General features: G+C 39.7%; 1 long non-coding RNA gene across 1 annotated transcript; it reads right to left on the reverse strand.

Annotated features, from left to right (window-relative positions):
* Nucleotides 1-750: 750 nt before the first annotated feature.
* LOC108308329 lies at nt 751-21,785 on the reverse strand. The gene is made up of 3 exons (XR_001826878.2): nt 21,582-21,785; nt 3,191-3,281; nt 751-1,094 (listed from the first exon to the last, which is right to left on the reverse strand). It is a non-coding gene; the product is annotated as an uncharacterized LOC108308329 (long non-coding RNA).
* Between the last annotated feature and the right edge of the window lie 705 nt (nt 21,786-22,490).

The raw sequence follows: 22,490 nt of genomic DNA on the forward strand, positions 1-22,490 counted from the left end.
ATAGGTGACAGAGGAAATCTCTGTTTCAAAAAAAAATTAAAGATGTCTTTGATAATCCAGATAGGTCTTATTCAATTAGGTGAAAGGCCTTTAAGAGAAAAACTAAGATTTTCCTGAAGTAGAATGAACTCTTTCTGTGGATTCCTCCCTGCTGGGCTGCCCTACAGATTTTGAACCAGCCAGTCCCTATGACCACATAAGCCAATTTTTTGGTGTAAATCTCTCTCTCTTTCTCTCTCCAATATAATATCTGGGTTTTTGTTGTTGTTGTCATTTGTAGATATCTGATTGGTTTCTACAAAGAAAGCAAACAGCATCTTACTTCCCGGTAAGAAAAGAAATCTATACCCGTCACATACTGGTAAGTGAGGTGCTGCTGTAACAAATATATACAAACAAGGAAGTGACTTTGGAACTGGGTATGGGGTAGAGGCTAGATGAATTTTGATAAGCATGAAAGAAAAAGCCTACATTGCTTTGAAGAGACTATTGGTAGAAATATGAAGGCTTTTCTAAGGAGGTGTCAGAAGGAAACCAGAACGTATTATATGGAACTAAAGGAAAGAATCTTTTTTTACAAACTGGCAGAAAACTTGCCTGAATTGTGTTCTATTATTGAATGGAAAGCAGAACTTGTAAACAATGAAGTTGGATATTTAGCTCGTTTTCTTTTCTGCTTGTATTAAGGGGAAAAATAAAAGATATAAATTGAGGGAAAAAATAAGTAATTGAAAAACATATTCAAAAATGAAAAAAAGAAAATTTTAAGCAAAAATAATAAACATCTGATAGCTTGGGAAGTTCCCAATCTATCAGATTACAAAGAATGCTAAAATTAGAGAATTCACTGTTCAGAAAATGTGCTCTGTAGAGAAGGCCAAGGGTATAGCTGGACAACCTTTTATTGAAGAGATTAGCCCTGCCACTCATGGAGCCACTCAATCATTTCAGAAGAAGCCAGGAATAGAGATGAACTTACTCAAGAAGAATCAGTGGAGAACTCTATTGTTTAATTCAGGGAATACTCTTGACATACATGGGAGACCATGATGGGTTTGGAACTGTTGCCACAGTAGAAACACTTTCAGCTTGGACTGAAAGGGACAAAAGCTAGATAAAATAAAAAACATTGAATAGATTCCCAAAATTCTATAGGCAAACAATGAACTGATATAGCTACTCAGCTTCAAATATGTACTACCCTTCGAGGAAAAGAAAGAATGATGCGGAGGGTGGAACTGTGGACCCAGAAGCTGATGATGGCAGAGCAGCTGTTAAGGAAGTAGGAAGAGGGCTGCTCTAAAAACACAGGTGCAGGAGTGACAAAGCTGTGGGCCCAGAGGGTGAAGCTGTGAGCCACAGAGGACTATTCTTAGGCCTTAAAACCATAAGCCAAGGAGTGTCAAGAGCCACCAGATGCTGGAAAAATCAATGAAAGATGCTCGTTTAGGGTCTTCGGAGTAAAAATGGCCCTGATGACACCTTGAGTTCAGACCTACAGAACTGTGAGAGAGAAATTTCTATTGTTTTAAGCCACTAAGTTTGAGGTAATTTGTTAGGGCAGCCCTAATAAGTCAGTGCATAACCTTATATTACTTATTTGTACACATTTGTATTTAATTTTGTATTCATAAATACAAAAATAAACATTTGTTATGTGCTTGCTCTTTGTGAAAGGCACTGGTCCTAGATGCTGAGAATATAGCAATGAATAAAATACATTCCAAAATGTACCAGGCATGCAAAACAAAATACTTGCCACACTGTGTAATAAGTTCTGTGATAAGGATAAACCAGAAGCTATGGGAATGCAGAGCCATGCACCCAACCCAGTCTAGGTTGCTTAGGGAAGGCCTCTTCAAATGTTAGGAGTTAACTGTGGAAGGGGATAGAGTGAAGAAAAGAGCAGGTACAAAACCCCAGATACAAGAGAAGATGGAGAGTTTGTTCAAGGGACTGTAAATAGCTCCATCTGGCTGGAGTCTTGGGGGTGATAGAGGTATCGGATAGTAAGGAGGTGGACAGGGCTTAGGTTGGTGATCGTCTGAGTGGGCACAGGATGGCAGAAACAGAGAATGACAACAGGCTTCAGACACTGTAAGTGATGGGGCCATTCCTGAGACAAAAACAAGAGAAATATCAGATTTGTGAGGGAGAATGATTCAGTTTTTAATATTTTGAGAGTGAGGTAAATGTAGGACATTCAGTAGAGGATGGACAATAGGCCACTGGAGTTAAGTTTATGGAGTTTGGGCAAGACTAAATTGATTCCTCTCAAATAGAGGTGGTATGGAGTTTGTAATTGGAAGCTGAGGAAATGGAGATAACTATTTTTAAAAATTCAACTTTGAATAGGAAGAGATATAGTAGAGAAGTCACTAGAGGGAAATGTCACTTGAGGATGGGTTTATTATGAGAAAGTTTTGAATAATCTTTCAAGGTTGATATAATAGAAACGAGAGAAAAACACTAATTCAAGACAGAAGGAATAACTAATCGGTAGGGTGAGGTCCCCGAATAGACAGAAGGAGATGGTTCGGGGCACTGGAGGGATGTTTAGTCTCAGACAAGTGGCACATTTATTCTGTGTGGCAAGAGGGAATAGGGAAAGTATAGGCTACAAGTGCCAGCAAGTGTGTGGGTTGTGGCAGGAAGACTTAGAGAAAGACACCCATTGTATTGGTTGTTTACTGCAATGTAACCAATTACCCCAAACTTAGTGGCTTAAAACAATGAACATGTACTACCGCATAATTTCTGTGGGTGGGTTTCTGGCACAATTTAGCTCTTACATTACAAGAGACTCATTCACAGTCCCTTATAATACAGCAGCCAAGTTGTCAGTCAGGGCTGCAGTCATTTCAGAGCTCAACTGAGGGAGGATCCACTTTCAAGCTCACTCACATGGTTGCCGGTACATGCACCTCTTTAGAGTCACCTTGAGAATGAGAGTCCTCAGAACATGGTAACTGGTTTTCTCCAGAGAGGGCAATTCAAGAGGGAGAAAGCCAGACAGAGCACCCAAGATGAGAGCCACACAGCCTTCTTATGACCTAATACTTTCGTGGTTCATCCTGGACTTGTGAGATTCAATCTCCAAGTTAGTGCTTTCATCATAATTCCCTCTTTATCATGCCCATCCCGAGTGCTTTTCTCCAGATTGTGCAGTAGCTCTGTTTTGGTTGCTTACCTCTCTAGTCCAGTTGTAGGTGTCCTTCCTTCTATTGTTAAAGTAGCACAGTCTTCTAGCCTTCTTTTTTGGAAAGGTCCAAATCACGCACCTGTAGGTATTGCAATTATTCTTATTTTCATTATATGAACTCTTAGAAAACATGGTCACAATAGACATAATATTAAAAAACTAAACTAGTAGTATGTCAGTACAAAGCACTGTAGTTAATCCACAGGAAAGTTAAAAATCCACTGTTCACATTTATAATTGCATTGCACTTAAATTGTATACATAAGTCTTATCACTCGAAGCAACACAACCATGTATAATTCATTATGCATTGTGAGCTGCAAATAACGGTTGCCAACCTCAGTAGTCATGGGAAAAAAATCAACAGCAATAGCTACCACAGAAGGTGGATAATCTGTGTCACATTCATTTGACACAAAAAGTAGTGTTACTTTCAGCCCTATTTTCTTTTTTGAGCCACAGTATGGGTTTTGTACTTTTACTCTAAGCTCTCATACCCATTCCACTGGGACTTTTTCTAGAGAGGCAGAGCTTTCAGTGCTAACACTGGGATAATCCCAGGCAAACTGGGATGGTTGGTCTTCTTATGTTATTAAGAGATCCCAAAAAGACAGATGCCACTACCTGGAAGATAAATTCATATTGTGGGATATCCCTTACTTCTAGTTTTACATTTGGCATGACCATCTCTGCTCACCAATATTCTGCAATGGGTTTCTCAAGGAATATCTTTCCCTCTTCGCCTTTTCCCTCCTTCTCCCTCACCATATACCTCTCACAGCACATTTTAAGCTGGCCCTAGGCACTGATAGAACTTTGCAAGAGAGAGGAAGGATGGAGGTAAATATCTGAACAACCTAGACAAAAAGGTTTATTATTATTGCTAATTTGAAAGGAGGCAGAAATGAGCGTGGGCCATGAATAATGACTTGATCCTTGTATGCAAAGGAAAGAGTTTGTCCTTCTGAGTCAGAGCCCTCTATAAAGTGCTCCAATTGAGGCCAACAAGAAGACAGAAAGGTTCTGAAAAACCAGCTTTCTCCCTCTGAAGTGTCACTGAGAGTAAGAAGCTATGGCCAGGTCTCTAAAAATTATCTTTGTTCTTTACTTCCCTGTGTCTTTTAGGAATTCTTTATTTTTCAGGAGTTTGTCTCTAGCAAGAGCTATTCACCACTTGTCTCTAGAAATGAACTTTCTCTTATTTTGTTACTGATGAGTTCCAAATCATCTCCCTCCACTCAGGGGCCAGTGTCAGAATGGAGTTTGGTTTGTGACCACCTGGTCAGCTTTTTTAACTTAGAGCACAGGTGCACATGTTTACTATCTCTTTTCATCTTTTTCTTCTCTGTTTTTGCTTATTTTTACATGTGGCGATTACTCACCCTTGTCCACTCGTCTCTTCCCTTACTGCAGGTACACAATCTACAAAAGGTGTTGGAGCGCTAAATATTTCTATCTAGTTGAATGAGGGGCTAAATTTTTCTTAATAGGCCCATTTTCATAGGGATTCCTTTGACTGAAAGGCCTTGCTTACAGAAAAACAAACAAACAAAAGCCTAAATGAGGACGTGTGAGGAACCTAATTTTCTTTTAGGACTTAAAAAATTTAGTTATCTCCACTGATTTTGTTTTGGGAGAAGACAACTTTGCCTTAGTGACCCGTTGTCTGAATTTCCCCAATTTCCTGTGTTGTTCATTTATAAAGATGCTTTCTAGCAAAATCAAAAAGTTTCTGCAAAGTTTTAAACACTTTTATTAGAAAAACAACAACAAAAAGTTCATGTATTTTTCTGAACAATATTTCAGCCATACTGAATTGTGGCATGGCTTGTGGACACATTCCTGAGTACCTCCAGTGACGAGAAGTGGCTCTGGATCAAAATAGAAAAAAAAGGCTTTGTCTACAAAGCCTCATGTATTCCAGACTCCCTCATCCTATTGTAGAGCTGCTCAAGCTAATGCCACTTGCACACGACTTTCAGGCAGAGGAGGCTGCTGTGGGAGGACTAGACGGTTTTCCTTTGACATGGAAAGATTTTCAGTTTGGTGGTGGGAAAAGAGGGGAAAATATCCAGAGTGACTAGCTGGAACTTAGGGTAATGTTTTTAAAAAGATGGCATTGTTAAAAACATATTTTAACCAGCTGTCTTTAATGGTGACCAGATCTCACAAAGCCCAGCAGTCCTTTGCTTGGCGCTGTCTGGGATCCCAGTCCTTGGCATTGCAAAAATGCTAGAGAGAGTCAATTCATTCACTGCCAGGAGTGTTCTCAGTGCCAGGCAAGCATCTTTGCTTTTGTCTTTTTCGAAATTTTTCATTTGCTTAGCAGTGGTCTTCAAATCAGCCTCCTAGACAGTATATTGTACATTCTACAACTAAAATATTTAGTGTTCCACCACTAATGTAGAATAATGGAGGCTACAGCCCAATTCACAGAAAAAACAGAATTACAGAATGGATAGATACCTGATTTTAGCTGTTACTCCCATAAATATTGGCAACACTTCAATACCTGAGTGAACAATTAGCTCATAACACTAAAACAATAGGAAATATTTATTAAGGTGATTGAATTTAAAATCCTGACCCTGCCATTTAAGTAGGCAAGTTAATCCACTGCTTTCTAGCTTCAGTTTTATCATCTGCAAAATGGGCATATAAAAATACTTAGTTCATTGGGTGGCTGTATTAAACTATACCTTAGCATAGTAACTTACATGTGTTACACACACAAAAAAAATGCTCATCATTTAAAAAAAGGTATGGAATCTGGAAAACATGAAATGTAATCCTTAGGTATTTTTTTCCTGATTTGTCTTATAGCATTACATACATGAGTATTTCACTGTATTTGGAGTCACTACAAGGGCCCACCTCTTCTCTTGATCAAGCTTGTCAATCAGAGCATGTTATAGTTTCTTACTCATCCTTGAGGTCAACTTCAGTGAACGTGTTTCCTTATACATTTGCCAACATTTCCATCTTCTTCTGGGAAGATAGGGATCCTTGTGCTAAGACCTACATTTTGGTTTCTGTCTTTTTGTTCCTCTTCAATTGTGGTGTCATTCCTTTCTGGCCTCAATTCAGGAGTGGCTCAATTATGGGATGAACTTTCCCTTGGCTACGTCTCGCTAAATGCCCACATCATGCCCAAGCTCCTGTGCCTCTTTCACAAAGTCTTGCCCTCCTGCTATGCCAGACCTCAGCACTATCCATCCTTCACCTCTGCTATGTGTGAATCCATACAGCAATGATCTCACCTAATTAGCCTTAAATTGACACTGTCTTGATTTTTTTCAGTATTTGTTTCTTTTGTGTCTGCATTGACTATATTATGAGATATTTAAGGTCAGGACCATCATATGATATACATATTATTATTTATTGTTAACCCTTGTAGCTCCTAGCAGAATGTGGCACTGACATCTGGTGCTCAGCGAGTACTAGCTCTCAAACTCCTTCCTAATTCAAAGCTGAAGACATTTAGGGAGCTGAAAAGAAGTAAATGGCAAGTAAGAATGTAGAATTAATACTAATAATGAATCATATGGTGTTCAGAGTACGTTTTATCCTGTCTCAACTGATGCTCACAAGAATACAGTGTGGTACGGAGGAATTATTATAGCTATCTTCATTTTACAGACAAAAACTCTGCCATATGAGGACTGAGTCACTCGCCCAAAGCTGTGCAGACCAAACATTACAGAGGCAGAATGAGACGCAGTAATCTGACTCTGCGTCCCATACCCCACAACTCTGCTGTGCTGCTGCTTTCCCAACCTCGTTGGTGAAATATTTTCCTGCAAAACTTCCTCTATAACTGTACACACCTGGTCCAAGGCATGAGGTTTCACACTTAGCCCCTAGAAGCAAGAGCTTTCATTGTAATGAAATTTCTTTCCTGATTTTCTTTGATGAATGAAATTTACCTAAGGCTTGTGATCTTGGTTAGAAGCAGACTATCTGCATTTTAAGTTAAAATATTGTCCTTCAGAAAAAAAAATGTGCTTAGAAATTTAGCAATTACACCAGGTGCACAGATGTGGAAGTCAGGTCAATGCAGAAGGCAGCTGGCACATGTGGGGTGGAGCCAGCACACGGTCTGAGGGCAAAGCGGAGGCTAAAGCCCCCGAGCTGCGATTAGGAGGTCTCTCTTGTTGAGATCCTTAAAAGATATTCCCATTGACGGTATTTTGAGGAAGCAAGCCATAGTCCCTGGCGTCTCAGGATTCACCTTGGGGAAAAAGACTGACCATATGGGGGTTGAATGAAAGCTGAAAATTGGCCTCAAACATCTCCAAGGGGGTCTTCAAAGATCTTTTTTTTCTCATTAAAATACCCTTTTTTTTTTTTTTCTTTAAGCTGCAGGATACATCACAGAACATTCAAGTTTGTTACATAGCTATACGTGTGGCATGGTGGGTTGCTGCATCTATCAACTCATCTTCTAGGTTTTAGCTCCATATGCATTAACTATTTGTCCTGATGCTCTCCCTCCTGTCTCCCCCAAGCCCTTGACAGGCCCCAGTGTGTGTTGTTCTCCTCTTTGTGCCCATGTGTTCTCATTTTTCAACTCCCGCTATGATGAGAACATGTGGTGTTTGGTTTTCTGTTCCTGTGTTAAGTTTGCTGGGAATGATGGCTTCCAGCTTTATTCATGTCCCTACAAAGGACATGATCTCATTCTTTTTTATGGCTGCATAGTATTCCATGGTGTATACATACCACATGTTTTTTATCAGTCTATCATTGATGGACATTTCTGTTGGTTTCATGTCTTTGCTATTGTAAATAGTGCTGCAACAAACATACATGTGCATGTGTCTTTATAGTAAAATGATTTATATTCCTTTGGGTATACATTCAGTAATGGGATTGTTGGGTCAAATGGTATTTCTGGTTCAAGATTCTTGAGGAATTTCCACTCTGTCTTCCACAATGGTTGAACTAATTTACATTCCTACCAACAGTGTAAATGCATTCCTATTTCTCCACAGCCTCGCCAGCATCTATTGGTTCTTGACTTTTTAATAATTACTATTCTGACTGGCATGAGACAGTACCTCATTGTGGTTTAGATTTGCATTTCTCTAATAATCAGTGATGTTGAGCTTTTTTCTATATGTTTGTTGTCTACATAAATGTCTTCTTTTGAGAAGTGTCTATTCATATACTTTGCCCACTTTTGGATGGGATTGTTTATTTTTTTCTTGTAAATTTGTTTAAGTCCCTTGTAGATTCTGGATATTAGCCCTTTGTCAGAGAGTAGATTGCAAAAATGATCTCCCATTCTGCAGGTTGCCTGTTCACTTTGATGATAGTTTCTTTTGCTGTGCAGATGCTCTTTGGTTTAATTAGATCCCATTTGTCAATTTTAGCTTTTGTTGCATTGCTTTTGGTATTTTTGTCATGAAATCTTTGCCCATGCCTATGTGCTGAGTGGTATTGCCTAGGTTTTCTTCTAGGGTTTTTAATGATTCTGGGTTTCACACTGAAGTCTTTTAATCCATCTTGAATTAATTTTTGTGTAAGGTGTAAGGAAGGATTCCAGTTTCAGTGTTCTTTATATGGCTAGCCAGTTTTCCCAGCACCATTTATTAAACAGGGAATCCTTTCTCCATTGCTTGTTTTTGTCAGGTTTGTAGAAGGTTAGATGGTTGCAGAGGTGTGGTGTTATTTCTGAGGTCTCTGTTTAGTTCCATTGGTCTATATGTTTGTTTTGGTACAAGTACCATGCTGTTTTGGTCGCTGTATCCTTGTAATATAGTTCGAAGTCAGGTAGCATGATGCCTCAAGCTTTGTTCTTTTTGCTTAGGATTGTCCTCATTATATGGGCTCTGGCTCTTTTTTGATTCCCTATGAAATTTATTTATTTTTTCTAATTCTGTGGGAATAGCATTTAACCTATAAATTACTTTTGGCCGTATGGCCATTTTTATGACATTGATTCTTCCTATCCATGAGGATGAAATATTTCTCCATTTGTTTTTGTCCTCTCTTATTTCCTTGAGTGGTGTTTTGTAGTTTTCCTTGAAGAGGTCCTTCATGTCTCTTGTTTGATGTATTCCTAGGTATTTTATTCTCTTTGTAGCAATTGTGAATGAGAGTGCTTTTCTATTGTTGGAGTACAGGAATGCTTGTGATTTTTGCACACTGATTTTGTATCCTGAGACGGCTGAAGTTGCTTATCAGCTTAAGGAATTTTGGGGTTGAGAAAATGGGGTTTTCTAAATATAGAATCATGTCATCTGCAAACACAGACAATTTGACTTTCTCTATTTCTATTTGAATACCCTTTATTTCTTTCTCTTGCTTGATTTCCTCAGCCAGAACTTCCAATACTATGTTGAATAGGAGTGGTTAGAGAGAGCATCCTTGTCTCGTTCCAGTTTTCAAAGGGAATGCTTCTGGCTTTTGCCCATTCTATGGGTTTGTCATAAATAGCTCTTACTATTTTGCAATATGTTTCATCAATACCTAGTTTATGGAGAGTTTTTAACATGAAGGATGTTGAATTTTATTGAATGCCTTTTCTGTATCTATTGAGGTAATTATGTGTTTTTTGTCATTTGTTCTGTTTATGTGATGGATTACATTTATTGATTTGCTTATGTTGAACCACCCTTGCATCTTAGAGATGAAGCCAACTTGATCACGGTAGAAAAGCTTTCTGATGTGCTGTTGCATTCAATTTGCCAGTATATTATTGAAGATTTTTGCATGGATGTTCATCAGGGATACTGGCCTAAAGTTTTCTTTGTTGTGTCTCTGTCAGGTTTGGTATCAGGATGATGCTGGCCTTATAAAATGAGTTAGGGAGGAGTCTCTCCTTTTCTGTTGTTTGGAATAGTTTCAGAAGGACTTGCATCAGCTCCTCTGTGTATCTCTGGTAGAATTTGGCTATGAATACATCTGGTCCTGGGCTTTTTTTGGTCGGTAGGCTATTAATTACTGCCTCAGCTTCAGAACTTACTTGTCTATTCATGGATTTGACTTCTTCCTGGTTTAGTCTTAGGAGGCTGTATGTGTCCAGGAATTTATCATTTTCTTCTAGATTTTCTAGTTTATTTGCATAGAGGTGTTTATAATATTCTCTGATGGTAGTTCGTATTTTTGTGGGGTCAGTGGTGATATCCCCTTTATCATTTTTTATTGTGTCTATTTGATTCTTCTCTCTTTTCTTCTTTATTAGTCTAGTTAGCGGTCTTTTTTTTTTTTTTTCCCAAAAAACGAACTCCTGGATTCATTGATTTTTTTGAAGTGTTTTTCGTTCTCTATCTCCTTCAGTTCTTCTCCAATCTTAGTTATATTTTGTCTTCTGCTAGCTTTTAGATTTGTTTGCTCTTCCTTCTCTAATTCTCTTAATTGTGATGTCAGATCGGCATTTTGAGATCTTTCTAGCTTTCTGATGTGGGCATTTAGTGCTGTAAATTTCTCTCTTAACACTGCTTTAGCTGTGCCCAGTGATTTTGACATGTTGTCTCTTTATTGTCACTGTTTTCAAATAAATTCTTGATTTCTGCCCTAATTTTATTATTTACCCAGGACTCATTCAGGAGCAGGTTGTTCAATTTCCGTGGAGTTGTGTGGTTTTTAGTGAGTTTCTTAATCCTGAGTTCCAATTTGATTGCACTGTGGTTTGAGAGACTGTTATGATTTCAGCTTTTTAGATTTGCAGAGGAGTGTTCTACTTTCATTTATGTGGTTGATTTTAGAATAAGTGCCATGTGGCACTGAGAAGAATGTATATTTTGTTGATTTGTGGTGGAGAGTTTTGTAGATGTCTATTAGGTCTATTGATCCAGAGCTGACTGCAAGTCGTGAATATGCTTGTTAATTTTCTGCCTGGTTGATCTAATATTGATAGTGGAGCGTTGAAGTCTCCCACTATTATTATGTGAAAATCTAAGTCTCCTTGTAGGTCTCTAAGAACTTGTTTTATGAATCTCAGTGCTCCTGTATTGAGTGTATATATATTTAGGATAGTTAGCTCTTCTTGTTGCAGTGATCCCTTTACCACTATGTAATGCCCTTCTTTGTCTTTTTTGATCTTTGTTGGTTTAAAGTCTTTTGTCAGAAACTAGAATTGCAACCCTTGCTTTTTTTCTTTGCTTTCCATTTGCTTGGTACATTCTCACTCAGTTGGGTGTTACAGGGAGCAGGACCCATTTAAGGAAGCACTTTGGCTATCCCTTGGTGGAGTGGGTGTGCTGTGCTGGGAGGAAACCCACTTTTCTGGGCTGCCCAGATTCCTCAGAACTAGCAGGAGGAAAGGCTATGTCTGCTAGTCCATGGAGACTATGACCACCCCTTCCCCCAGGGGCTCAAGCCCAGGGAGATCAGAGTTCTGTCCCTGAGCCCCTGGCTGGAGTTGTTTGAGTTCCTGCAGGGAGGCCCCACGCAGTGAAGGATGGGTCAAGGTCAGGACTGAAGAGGCACTCCGGCTTTGCCATAGCCGGTGTGTTGGGCTGTGGGGACAGGTCTTGGGACCAAGTGGTCCAGCTTCCCTGGCTGCAGAAGAAGAAAAGCATGGCCTGGAGCTATAGAGATGGCTGTCACCCTTCCCCCGCCCTGGGAGCTTAGTGTGTTAGGCAGCTAGCAGTCCCAGTGTTGGCTGCCACCTCTCCCCCAAGAGCGCAGACAGCTTAGACAACAGGCAACTGCCCCTCCCCCACTACCTCAGCAGCTTTCAGCAGATTCTAGCTGAGTGGTTGTTGAGAATCTACATGGCTTGGTGGTTTGTACCTTAGGCCCCAGTGGCGTGGGCTCACAGTGGGGTCTTCCAATCCGTGGTTTGCACAATTCCATGGAAAAAGCAGTTTCCCAGGCTGGGTAGCGTGCTCACTCATGTCTCCTTTGGCTGAGGGTTGGGGTTTCCCATGCCCATGTGGCTCTCAGATGAGCCACTGTACCACACTGCTCTTCCTTCCTCTCTGTGGGTCATGCCAACTGCCTAATTAGTCCTGATGACAGAAGTTGGATATCTTGATTGCTGGTGCTGGATTTACATGCTGCTTTGGTTTGTTTTTTGTTTTTTGAGACAGTTTGACTCTTGTCACCAGGCTGGAGTGCAATGGTGGTTCTTGGCTCACTGTAACCTCTGCCTCCCGGGCTCAAGTGATTCTCCTGCCTTAGCCTCCCAAGTAGCTGGGACTATAGGTGCACATCACCATGCCCAGCTGATTTTTGTATTTTTAGTAGAGACAGGGTTTCACTGTGTTGGTCAGGATGGTCTTGATCTCTTGACTTCATGATCCGCCCGCATTGGCCTCCCAAAGTGCTGTGATATTACAGGTGTGAGCCACCGCACCCAGCCCTTGTTTTGGTTCTTTTGAAGAGAGCCTCCAATCACACTGTTTCTAGTTGGTCATCTTGGCCCTTCCTACCCCTCTCCGTCCCCAGATTCATAAGAAAGTGGAGAATTCTGCAGACATTTAATGTATGTGATCCCCAAATAATAGCAGTGATAACACACTCAGTAAGTTAATAAAAATTTTAAAAATAAACAATAGGGTATTATGTAAGAGTACAGAGATATGAAGGAAGCCAGAAGAGACTAATAAATGTCATCAAAATAAATTTTATTAAAAGCTCTAATAGCCAAAGTGCAGTTTTAATGAGGGGATAGAGCCATTTATAAATAGGGATTCAGTGTGTTAAATATAATACCACTGAAGGAATGAGGTAATGTTAAGCTTGGCTAAGACTTTGGCTTTTTTCCCACTCTTGAGCAGTTTAACCATTGTGCTTAAATTGTTCAGTTAAATAAATCACTGTTTGTTTCTTCATTGCCCTGATTAGTTGCTTGATAAAACAGTTTGGTCATAATGGCTGAGTTATGGCTGAATTGATGGTGTCCATAAATACAGATTAGAGAGGATTATGTACTTTTCAAATTGGAAGACACATTATAGATTGCCTAGTCCGAGACGTGTAACCAAATCTGCCTCAACAGAGCTAGTCTATAAAATCTCATTTTGGAGGGAACTTGGAAGGACTAAGTATATACTTTTTTGGAAAATCTGACATTTGCCTCTTGCATGGTACTGGAAAGAGCTTGGATCTGGGAGTCAGAAGATTTGAGTTTAAGTCATAGTGCTATTTCATATAGCTATGTATAAACTTGGGCAGGTCACAAACTTTGGATGCTTACTTCCTCAAGTGTAAGATGGGGGCAGTGTTACCACCACACAGGCCTGTAGAAGAAATGTACGGCTGTTTATTGTGTTTGTGTTCATTAGTAATAATCATGTGTAGAGCACATTTCACTGGAGGCAGTTTTGTATTTATAGGTTATCTCTTATTGCTCATGGGTGTCCCTTTATTTTCACTCAATAAGTTGTGAAGTGCTTGAGTGTCAGAAACCAGTTATTTTATTATTCCCTATTACAACAAATATGGTGCTGTCCCCAGCAGATGATTTTAGCTAGCATGGTTGACCAATTGGCTGAATCCTTGCCTAATCATAGGAGACATCAAGTGGTGGCTACCAATGAAAGAGAACAGGTAATGAAATTTCATTAGCTGCTGTGTATTCTACCAATAAATGTACTTGTGTTAATGTTATGTATCGTTAGTTTTGAAAATGTATATTAGAATCTTTTTGCTTTATGAAATTAGCTGCATTTTATGAAGAGAATTTGCATTTTTATTTTCAACATACCTTTTATGATATCTTCAGATTTTGATTTGAACTGAAGAATATTAACAAAATATTGTCCTCCATTGAAGAATTTTAATGAGAAATGTAAGTCCTGTATCATTCTGCGATACATTTAGCTTATTGTTTGCTGAAAGACCTGATCTTTGTACACAAGTTTGCTTTCCTTTGCAACACATTGTGGTACTTTTCTTGCCAACTCATTACTCTGCCGGTTATTAGATACTATTAGTTCAATACCCATAAATCAGCACCTACTATGGGTCAGAAACTGTGCTATCTATCAGAAATTTAGAGATAAATAAAATGCAATCCTTATCCTCAAGGAATTTACTGTCTGGCTATGGGAACATAATTTTCATAAAGTCTTCATAAAGCATTATGGCAAAGGCAGTGATGATGTTCTGTACACAGTATTGTGGGATTCCCATAGAAAGGCTCCTAACCAGCCAGGGAGGGATCAAGGAAGGCAGGAAGTGAGGAGATCAGAGGCAGAGGACACTACTCCATGGAGGACGTTAATGCCTTTTCAAGAAGTTGAGCTTAAGCCCATGTACTATGAGGAACATGGCAAGTATAAGTATTGGAGTCAAAGATTTCCATGTTAGATTACTCTGGCAGCTGTGTATAAGTGGAATTTGAGTGGGGCAGCAAGAACAAACACAGCTATATCAGGTAGAAAGCCACTGCAGTAGTCTGGAATGGAGATGATGAGTTCTACTTGTGGTGATTTTCCATGGAACTATAGACTCCCAGGTGTCAGAAGACACTCCTTTTAGTCTTTAAACATTTATGTAGTTAATAGTTAATGAACATCTACTATATGCTGGGCACTGGGTATGAAGAGACAAAGAGAACATTTAGTTACTCTCAAAAGAGAAAAAAAAGCAGAAGTGTGACAAGTGCTATGACATAGGTATCAGCAGGTTTATGGCAGCACCAATGAGGAACTATTAACCCATCTTGGAAACCAAGAAACACATCACTGAAAGTCCTCCAGGGAAGAAGGTACAGGTACAGAGGCATCCAAGCATGTGAAATAATATGTGAAGGTTGCTATGCCACTGAAAGAAAATGCGTTTTGCTTGGAAAGTATTTAGGAAAAATTTTAAGTGGGGATAGCACCTATTGGATTTATGTTTTGGAAAAAGCTCCCTCCAGCAATTAAATGGACTTCCTAAAGAAAAGCCTAGACCAAAGGAGATAGGAAAGCAAGGATAAGGATCTGAATAAAGGAGGTAGATGGAGAATAGATGAAAGGGTTCAAATCCAAGAATTACTTAGGAGGTCAAAATTATACTAGAGATTCCACAGCACTCAGAGCCTACAGGACTGCATGGCCCTCACTCAAGACGACTGCAGGAAAAGCTGGGGTTCAGTTAAGGTGAGGGGGTCAGGCATGAGTCTATGAAAAAATGGAATACGTGTGGTCATATTTTTTCATTTTTTTAGAGGCATGGGGTAGAAGTTCTAAGGTCCCAGATAGTGTAAAAGTTTGGGGACATGGGGATGAAAGCAACAGTGAAAGAATATGGATTTAAAGATTCTGAATGAAGAGTCTGGGGAATAACAGGTGAATGAAGGGACTGCCACTTAGAACATTATCAAGAATAGTCAACTAAGTCATTCATTCACTCAGAAAAGATTCCCTTAGTGTGTTTATTCTGTTTATGTTTTATATATGTTTATATTTCATTTATTATTTGTTGGGTTTATTTATTTATAAGAAACATATATTTGTGACTCAACAACAACAATGCACTAGTTACTCTGTGAGGCATTGGGGATACAGTCATGAATCATGTGTACCAGGAAAGGACCCAGTAATCCCAATGTTTGAAATGAGCTTTGATGTGGAGTTGGTGTGGAGCTCATATTGGTGGAGCCCTGGGTGGTGAGAGAAAAGATGCCCTGAGCAGTCATTACTTCTGTAGAAGGCAACATGGCATAGTCTATATTGGAGTCTCAGGACAGCACAAAATATCCTGGAATGCTCAGGCTCTGGACTCACCCAGGCCTGAGTCTGAGTTCTGCTTCAATGTGTATGGTTATGTCCCTAAGAAAGCAACTCCAGCACCTGGTCTCAATCTTAACCTTTGTAAAATGAGGATAATGATAGCCATCTTGGAAATTTACTTGAGTATTCAAATGAGGTGCATATAAAGGCTAAGTAAAGACCTTGGCTCAGAGTCAGCACAAAAGTAATTAATTGTTTTCATCATTATTATTTGGTACATATATTTAGAGCCATAGGAGAATCAAAGACCTGGATCTTCAGGAGATATATACTTGCTTTGATTGCACTGAGGCCAGTGTGGACTGAAGCGGCACATAACTTCAGAGACAACTTTGTTGGTGGCCATAGAGACTGGCTTCCTGTGGAAGGACCTTAAGGTTGCAGCTACTGGAAATTTGCTTACCCTTCTACATTTTTTTAAATAAGTAAGAGCTTTACAGTGTCTAATAGAGCTGAGTCACATTATTTCACATCCTTAGATTAAGTGTCCAAATTCCTTTACTGGCAATTAAAGCTAATGAAAAATTATTTATGTATCTAGAATCTGTTATAACTATCAGATTCCAGTGATCAATTTGGTTTATGATGCAGATAACCTGCACAGTCTAAGATAACACTGAAAAGGAGCAACCTGAGGTGAGGTGGGCTAGAACTGTGATATCAGCCTAACACATTTCTGCTGACTGACCGAGTATGCTGGAGTTTAATCAATTGAAGAGAACAGTGGCACATATTCAGTGTGCTAATTCTCTAGGCAGAAAGCTGCCCAGAGCACACACAGCAAAGATAAACAAGGCCATAACTTGGTGTGGAGAGCCTACACAATTGTGGAGGCTGAAGGATCAAACAAAGGCAATGATAATCTCAGTTGTCAGAGCAATTGTGCTTATTTGGGTTAGATTGAGTTTATGGAGGGTTTGTTATTTAGGAGTTATTTTAGAAGGCAGGCAAGAATTATTGTCACTCCAGGAGATGTTGAACCTGTGTCTGATTTTATTATGATGGGTAATGTCTACATTAATATAAAAAAGTCGATTAGCAACATTATTGTTTTCAGAGAACTCATCTGGCTTTCTAGACTTCCAACAACATTCTCCAGACCAACTTACAATGCCATCTCTCCCTTCAGAGGCAATGTTTAAAATACTAGAATAAACATTTGAATCTTTTTTTCATATTGGACATTATTCAACTATTTCATATTGTACGTTATTCAAAAAGCAGGGTTTAAGACAGTTATCTCTCCTTCATCCCAATGGAAACCTTTGACTCCAAGGTGACTTAGCAGAGATGACTGGGCTTTGTAGACAGCTAGACTTCAGTTCAACACCCACTTTCACTAGCTGTGTGACCTTGGGCAAGTCACCTACTATTTTGGGGACCTTTGAGGCTATCTGTAAAATGGCAGTAACTATGCCTGTTTAGGGTATCTGCAGGTAGTCAATGGGAAAGCCTGTTTGAGCATGGAGTACAAGAGCCTGCAATGCATGTTCTCTCCCACTCCCTTCGCCTCACTAAACCACTCACTGGACAGGAACCTGACAGAGGATATCACTGTGCTCAGATCCCAGAGGCTTGAATTCTAAGTGTCTCCAGCATTTACTCATAAGTTGTCCTTGGGCAAGTCATTTACCTCACTGGGCTCCGGTCCGAGAATTGGATTCAGGAGCCCCAGGTTTTTCTTGGCTTCTTGAGGAGGCTCCTCACTTCCACAGGGATGCTCAGGCAGTCTCTGCTGCTGGCATAAATCTTCTTCATCTTCTACCTGTCCTAATGCCTTCTGTTTCTTCAGCCAATAGTGTTCCTTTGCTCTCCACAATAGCATAAGACTTTCTGTGTGTATCACTCACTGGGTGTGTGATTGTATGCAGCCTTCTTTTATTCATTAAACTTTGTAGTTTTTTGTTCTTGTCTCCCACTCTAGAACAAAATATCTCTCTGAGGAAAGGCATGTGTTTTATGCTTCTTGATTTTCTTCAGTTTGTGCCAGGAACAAAGCAGGTGATTAACGGCACCTTGTTGAAGTAGTGGTCAACATTATGTGTACAAAAGCGTAGTCAAGTGATATGATTCATTTAGAACACAACAAAGTGCCATTCTGGAAAGCGCTGAGTATAGCTTCCCTGCCCAACACAATCCACTTCTCTACCTCTTTCCGTTTTTTCTGCTCCTCTGCAGGGACCTGGGAATTTTCTCGAGGCTCACCTATTCATGGAGAGAACTAAGAGCCTACCTTCACTCTGTGAATTTCTGTGGACTGAAGCCCTCCTCCAAGTTGAGCTGTGCCGTTTCATACCATGACACATTTTCCATTCCTTCTTCCCAGAAGCCTATTGGCAGAACCACTCTGCATGCTACACTATCGTGGTAGGCGGCAGACAGACGTGACTCAGAGCATGTTTGATTTCCCAGAACATGTTTCCATGAGAGTAATGGTGAATGAGCTCACCTTTGAGTCTGCCAACCAAAGAGGCCCACAGAGACACCCAGGACAGCTGAAATCTACCAGACACAGAGAAGGAAGATTCCAGACACTAGCAGGGTCTATGAATGCCTGCTGGCCAGCCATATACCTAATTCTGAGAAACTGGCTTCACTGTCTTGGTCCAGCTAATCGCAAGCTAATCCCACAGGTAAACTTTAAGTGGGAGTAACAAGAAAAAGAAAGGGCTTTAAGATCTATGTTCATGAAGTCATAATCTGCATTAGGGTCTGTCTTAGGGCTCTACTTTTATATTTTCATCAAATATTTGTTAAATTCCTACCATGTGTCAATCCCTATTCTAGGTTTAGGGGATATATCAGACAAAAATCCCTGTCCACCCCACCCCTAGAACTCATATGCTTATATAAGACTTAAAAACAGCATCCAAATTTACACAGGCTTACACTATTTTACCAACCTGAGCCCCTTTGCCTTTTGGTACCCCAGTCTCCCAACGAATTATTCAGTGAGTCTTTCTCTCATGTCCGCCAAGTGCCTAGTACTGTGCTAGCTGCTCACATGTTGCTATTGATACAATTCATAGTTCATAAAAATACCAAAATTTTCATGTTACCTAGGATGGTAAAATATACTTTCTGAATGTTTAAGTGATCATTGTGATTGTCTGTTATACTTTCCAACTCACTTATCATTAGTGAATAACGCTTAAAGGGATGAAATTAATGATTACCTAATGATGCTGAATAAAGAGAGTAATGGTGTTAACCCCCATCAGAACCACAGTACCATCATAATACCTTGCCTCTTAACAGAACTTCATAATTATCAAAGTATTTTTTTAGTTATTGATTGCTTAGAGTGTTGATAGATATATTGAAACCCACCAGGCATCCAGATTAGTTTAAGAACACATGTCTTGGATACCCATTATGTGTAAAACACCTAGCTGGGCATGGGAAATCTGTGAATGAACAAAGACAGATAAGACTCCTGTCCTCAGGGAAATGGAGATAAAGATACAGAATGCTGAGGGAGGGAGCGAAGAGCCCCAGCCTAGGAAGGCTCAGGGAAGTTTCGTGGGGAGGCTGAATTTATACTTGATCCTGAATTAGGACCCCTGTGAGTGAAAGACGTGGGGAGATTTCCAGCTACTGCTGTAAATGTTAGTTTCACATTGGCCATATGACGGGCTGCACATCTGTTCCATTGTCTCTGGGGATGGTTGGAGACGTTGGAAAGAGCAGGTAACTCTGCATATTAAATTATAACCCATTAGGCGGCCGGTTAGATGAAAGGGCCTGGATTCATAATCTCTTTCTTTCCATGAAGTAACCATATGGTCATCTTTCAGCTGAAACGTCATCCTAGGACTGAACTGCCTGGCAGCCAGTGACTTTTTTTGTGTATAAGATTAGAATTACTTTTCTTTATTATTATAAATATGATCAATGATATTTGTTTTTGTAAGTTAGGGAAGGCAGAAAATATAAAGAAGAACAAAGGAATAAACAATAATGCTACAATTCAGAGACAATTATAATTTGCATTTTGGAATATTTCTATTGAGCATTTTTCACTGATGCAGGCAGTTATTCATTCACATTTATAACCGGGCTCCTTATGGATAAATAAGCCTGCATTAGTGTGAGAGGAAGAAGAAGGTCACACAATGGTAGATTCGAGTGCTTAGCAAGACACAGTGCCATCTAATGAATAGGTTTAAAAATTAATAAGGACATTCGATTTGTTCCAGTTTTTGGGAATATTTTATTCTATGAAAAATTGTAAGCCCCATGAAAATCTGATATATGCATGAATATGTTACTATTATTTCTTACAATAAATTTTGAGGTAGTTTTTAAAAATTCTTGCTTTATAAAGGAATACATTTAATAACAGAAATTCAATAAGTTAATAGGAAAGGGATGCTACACCCAAGTAGGGTCCAGGCAACATTTTATTAAGGGTTCTCCTTATCCAGCTTCACCAATTCTGGATCCCAGGTTGATAACCAGGTTCAGATACCACTCCTTAATAATGTGGTTCTATTAAACAGAAGTGGTTTAATTAAAACTCATTGAGACTTTAAAAGGGCAGTGGATGCCATTGACTATGTGGTCTCTGTTCTGTTGGCCACCATGATGTGAACAACTGTTTAGCCATGGACTATATTGAGAAACATTTTCTCTGATTGAGAAGAGCCAAGTAGGCTTGGAGCTAGCTGGGGGACCAGCTAGAGAGACATAAATCCTTGATTTTCTGGTGAAAAAGAACATTTTTAAAGACAGAAATGTGTGGAATTTGTTGTCGTTGTTTTTGAGTTTATGGGGACTGAATATCAGATCTGTTTAAGCTTTTGTGAGGACTAACACTTTTGTGAGAATAAATTTTTCTGAAGGAACTTGCAAAAGTGTTGAGTTCCTTGTCTGGGTTAAAGCAGTCAAGCATGAAGACATACGTATAGATGAAGGGCCAGGCTGGACAGAGAACTTCTCCAGGCCATCTGAGGTCCAGGTAGATAAAATAAATTACAAGTAACATGCACAAATAGTAGAATGTCTTATGGTACTGATGTGAGTGACCAATCTCTCTTTAGGGCACTACACTGCATGTTGGACCTCCCAGACCCCCTTGGTAAGGTCGGTATTTCCTGGAGAACCCTTCTCAAACCCATGCCTTATTTTATGCCTTCCATCATATCGTTTCCATTGCCTTAAATGTCGCCATTCCCTTTCCTATCCTGACTTTTCACTGCCTTCTATTGAAATGCCGCGTGCCCTTGACTTGTCAAACTGTACTGTTATGGTTTGTTTGCTTGTCTAACTCTTCTAGTTTATAATTCTCCAGAATGCAGGAACCGTGCCTAGTAAAACAGTTGGTATATAATAAACACTTCATAATATATTGATTCAGTTACTGAAGCAAACTTATGTCCCACTTGTTTAATAAATGTTTCCTATTATTGACCTCGACTAAAATCCAGCTTACCTGAGGAATTTTATTTTTAATATATACTAACACTGTTTTCTTCTCTGACTACATATATTGGGTACTTATTATGTGCAAGACACTATGTGATCCATTTAATTCTTACAGTAACCTTGTGATGTAAGTACTATGATTATGTCTACAGGTAAGGAAACAGAGTCTCAGGAAAGACAGATGACTTGGCCAAGGTCATAAAGCTGGAAAGTGACAGGACCATGATTTTTGCCCAGGAAGTCTGATGTCAGAGCCCACAGTCTTTTCCACTCACCTCAGAAGTCCTGCTTGTCCTTCAGGGCTAAGCATAGACTCAGCTTCCTCAGGAAACTTTCTTGCAGTCATTGTCATTGTCTATCTTCTCATCTCACCATTAGACTGAAGGCCTTGTGAGGCAGGAATAGTGTCTCTCTTCCTTCTGTCATCTCATTGTATGTGGCCAGCATCTTGTAAAGTTGTTTGGAAAGGGATTCCTACCTGTGCTGGGCAGATGAGGGAAAGGAAGCTTGGGGATTTGTCTATCTTACACAGCCACCCTCTGTTGGAGCCAGCAGTAGGCCCCAGGTTATCATCTCTAGTTCCAGGCTCCTTTCCTGGAAGAAAATGCCTTGGAAAATCCCTTTACAAACAATTCAGGAGGTGATAGAGTTTAGAGATGCTTAGAATTGCAAGAAACCACAATGGTTACCTAGGTAAATGTCCTCGTTTGAAACAGCAGGCCTAGAAAGGAGAGGTGATTTATCCACAACTGTGGAGCAAGTTAGTAGAAAGATTAGAGCAATGAAAGAACAGAGAACAAAACTTGCAGTTACCAGATCTGGAATTTAGTCCTCACTCTGACACTTAGTTCTTCCCGAATGACCTATAATATAAAGGATAATTATTCAAATTCAAACCAAGTTGACAATGTCTTTCCTGTCATTGTCCTTAGACTATCTATATGAAAAGAATAGTTTTCTTTTTAGTAAAAACTCCTTTTATTCTGTTTGGCACAGGCACTTCTTATTGAATTGCTTTAAAGTTGTTGTTGTTGTTTTTCTTGACTTACGTTCTCCTGTAGTCTCCCGGCTTCTCCCAGCTGCAGCCTAACCACCCCCAGCCGTGCTCTCTGCACCCGCCCATCTCCCCATCCTCTCACCAGCCTTTTGTTTTCTTCATGGATGCCAAGTCAGCCAATCAACAT

The sequence above is a fragment of the Cebus imitator genome, unplaced genomic scaffold, assembly GCF_001604975.1.
Source record: "Cebus imitator isolate Cc_AM_T3 unplaced genomic scaffold, Cebus_imitator-1.0 Scaffold84, whole genome shotgun sequence".
Taxonomy (NCBI): Eukaryota; Metazoa; Chordata; class Mammalia; order Primates; family Cebidae; genus Cebus; species Cebus imitator.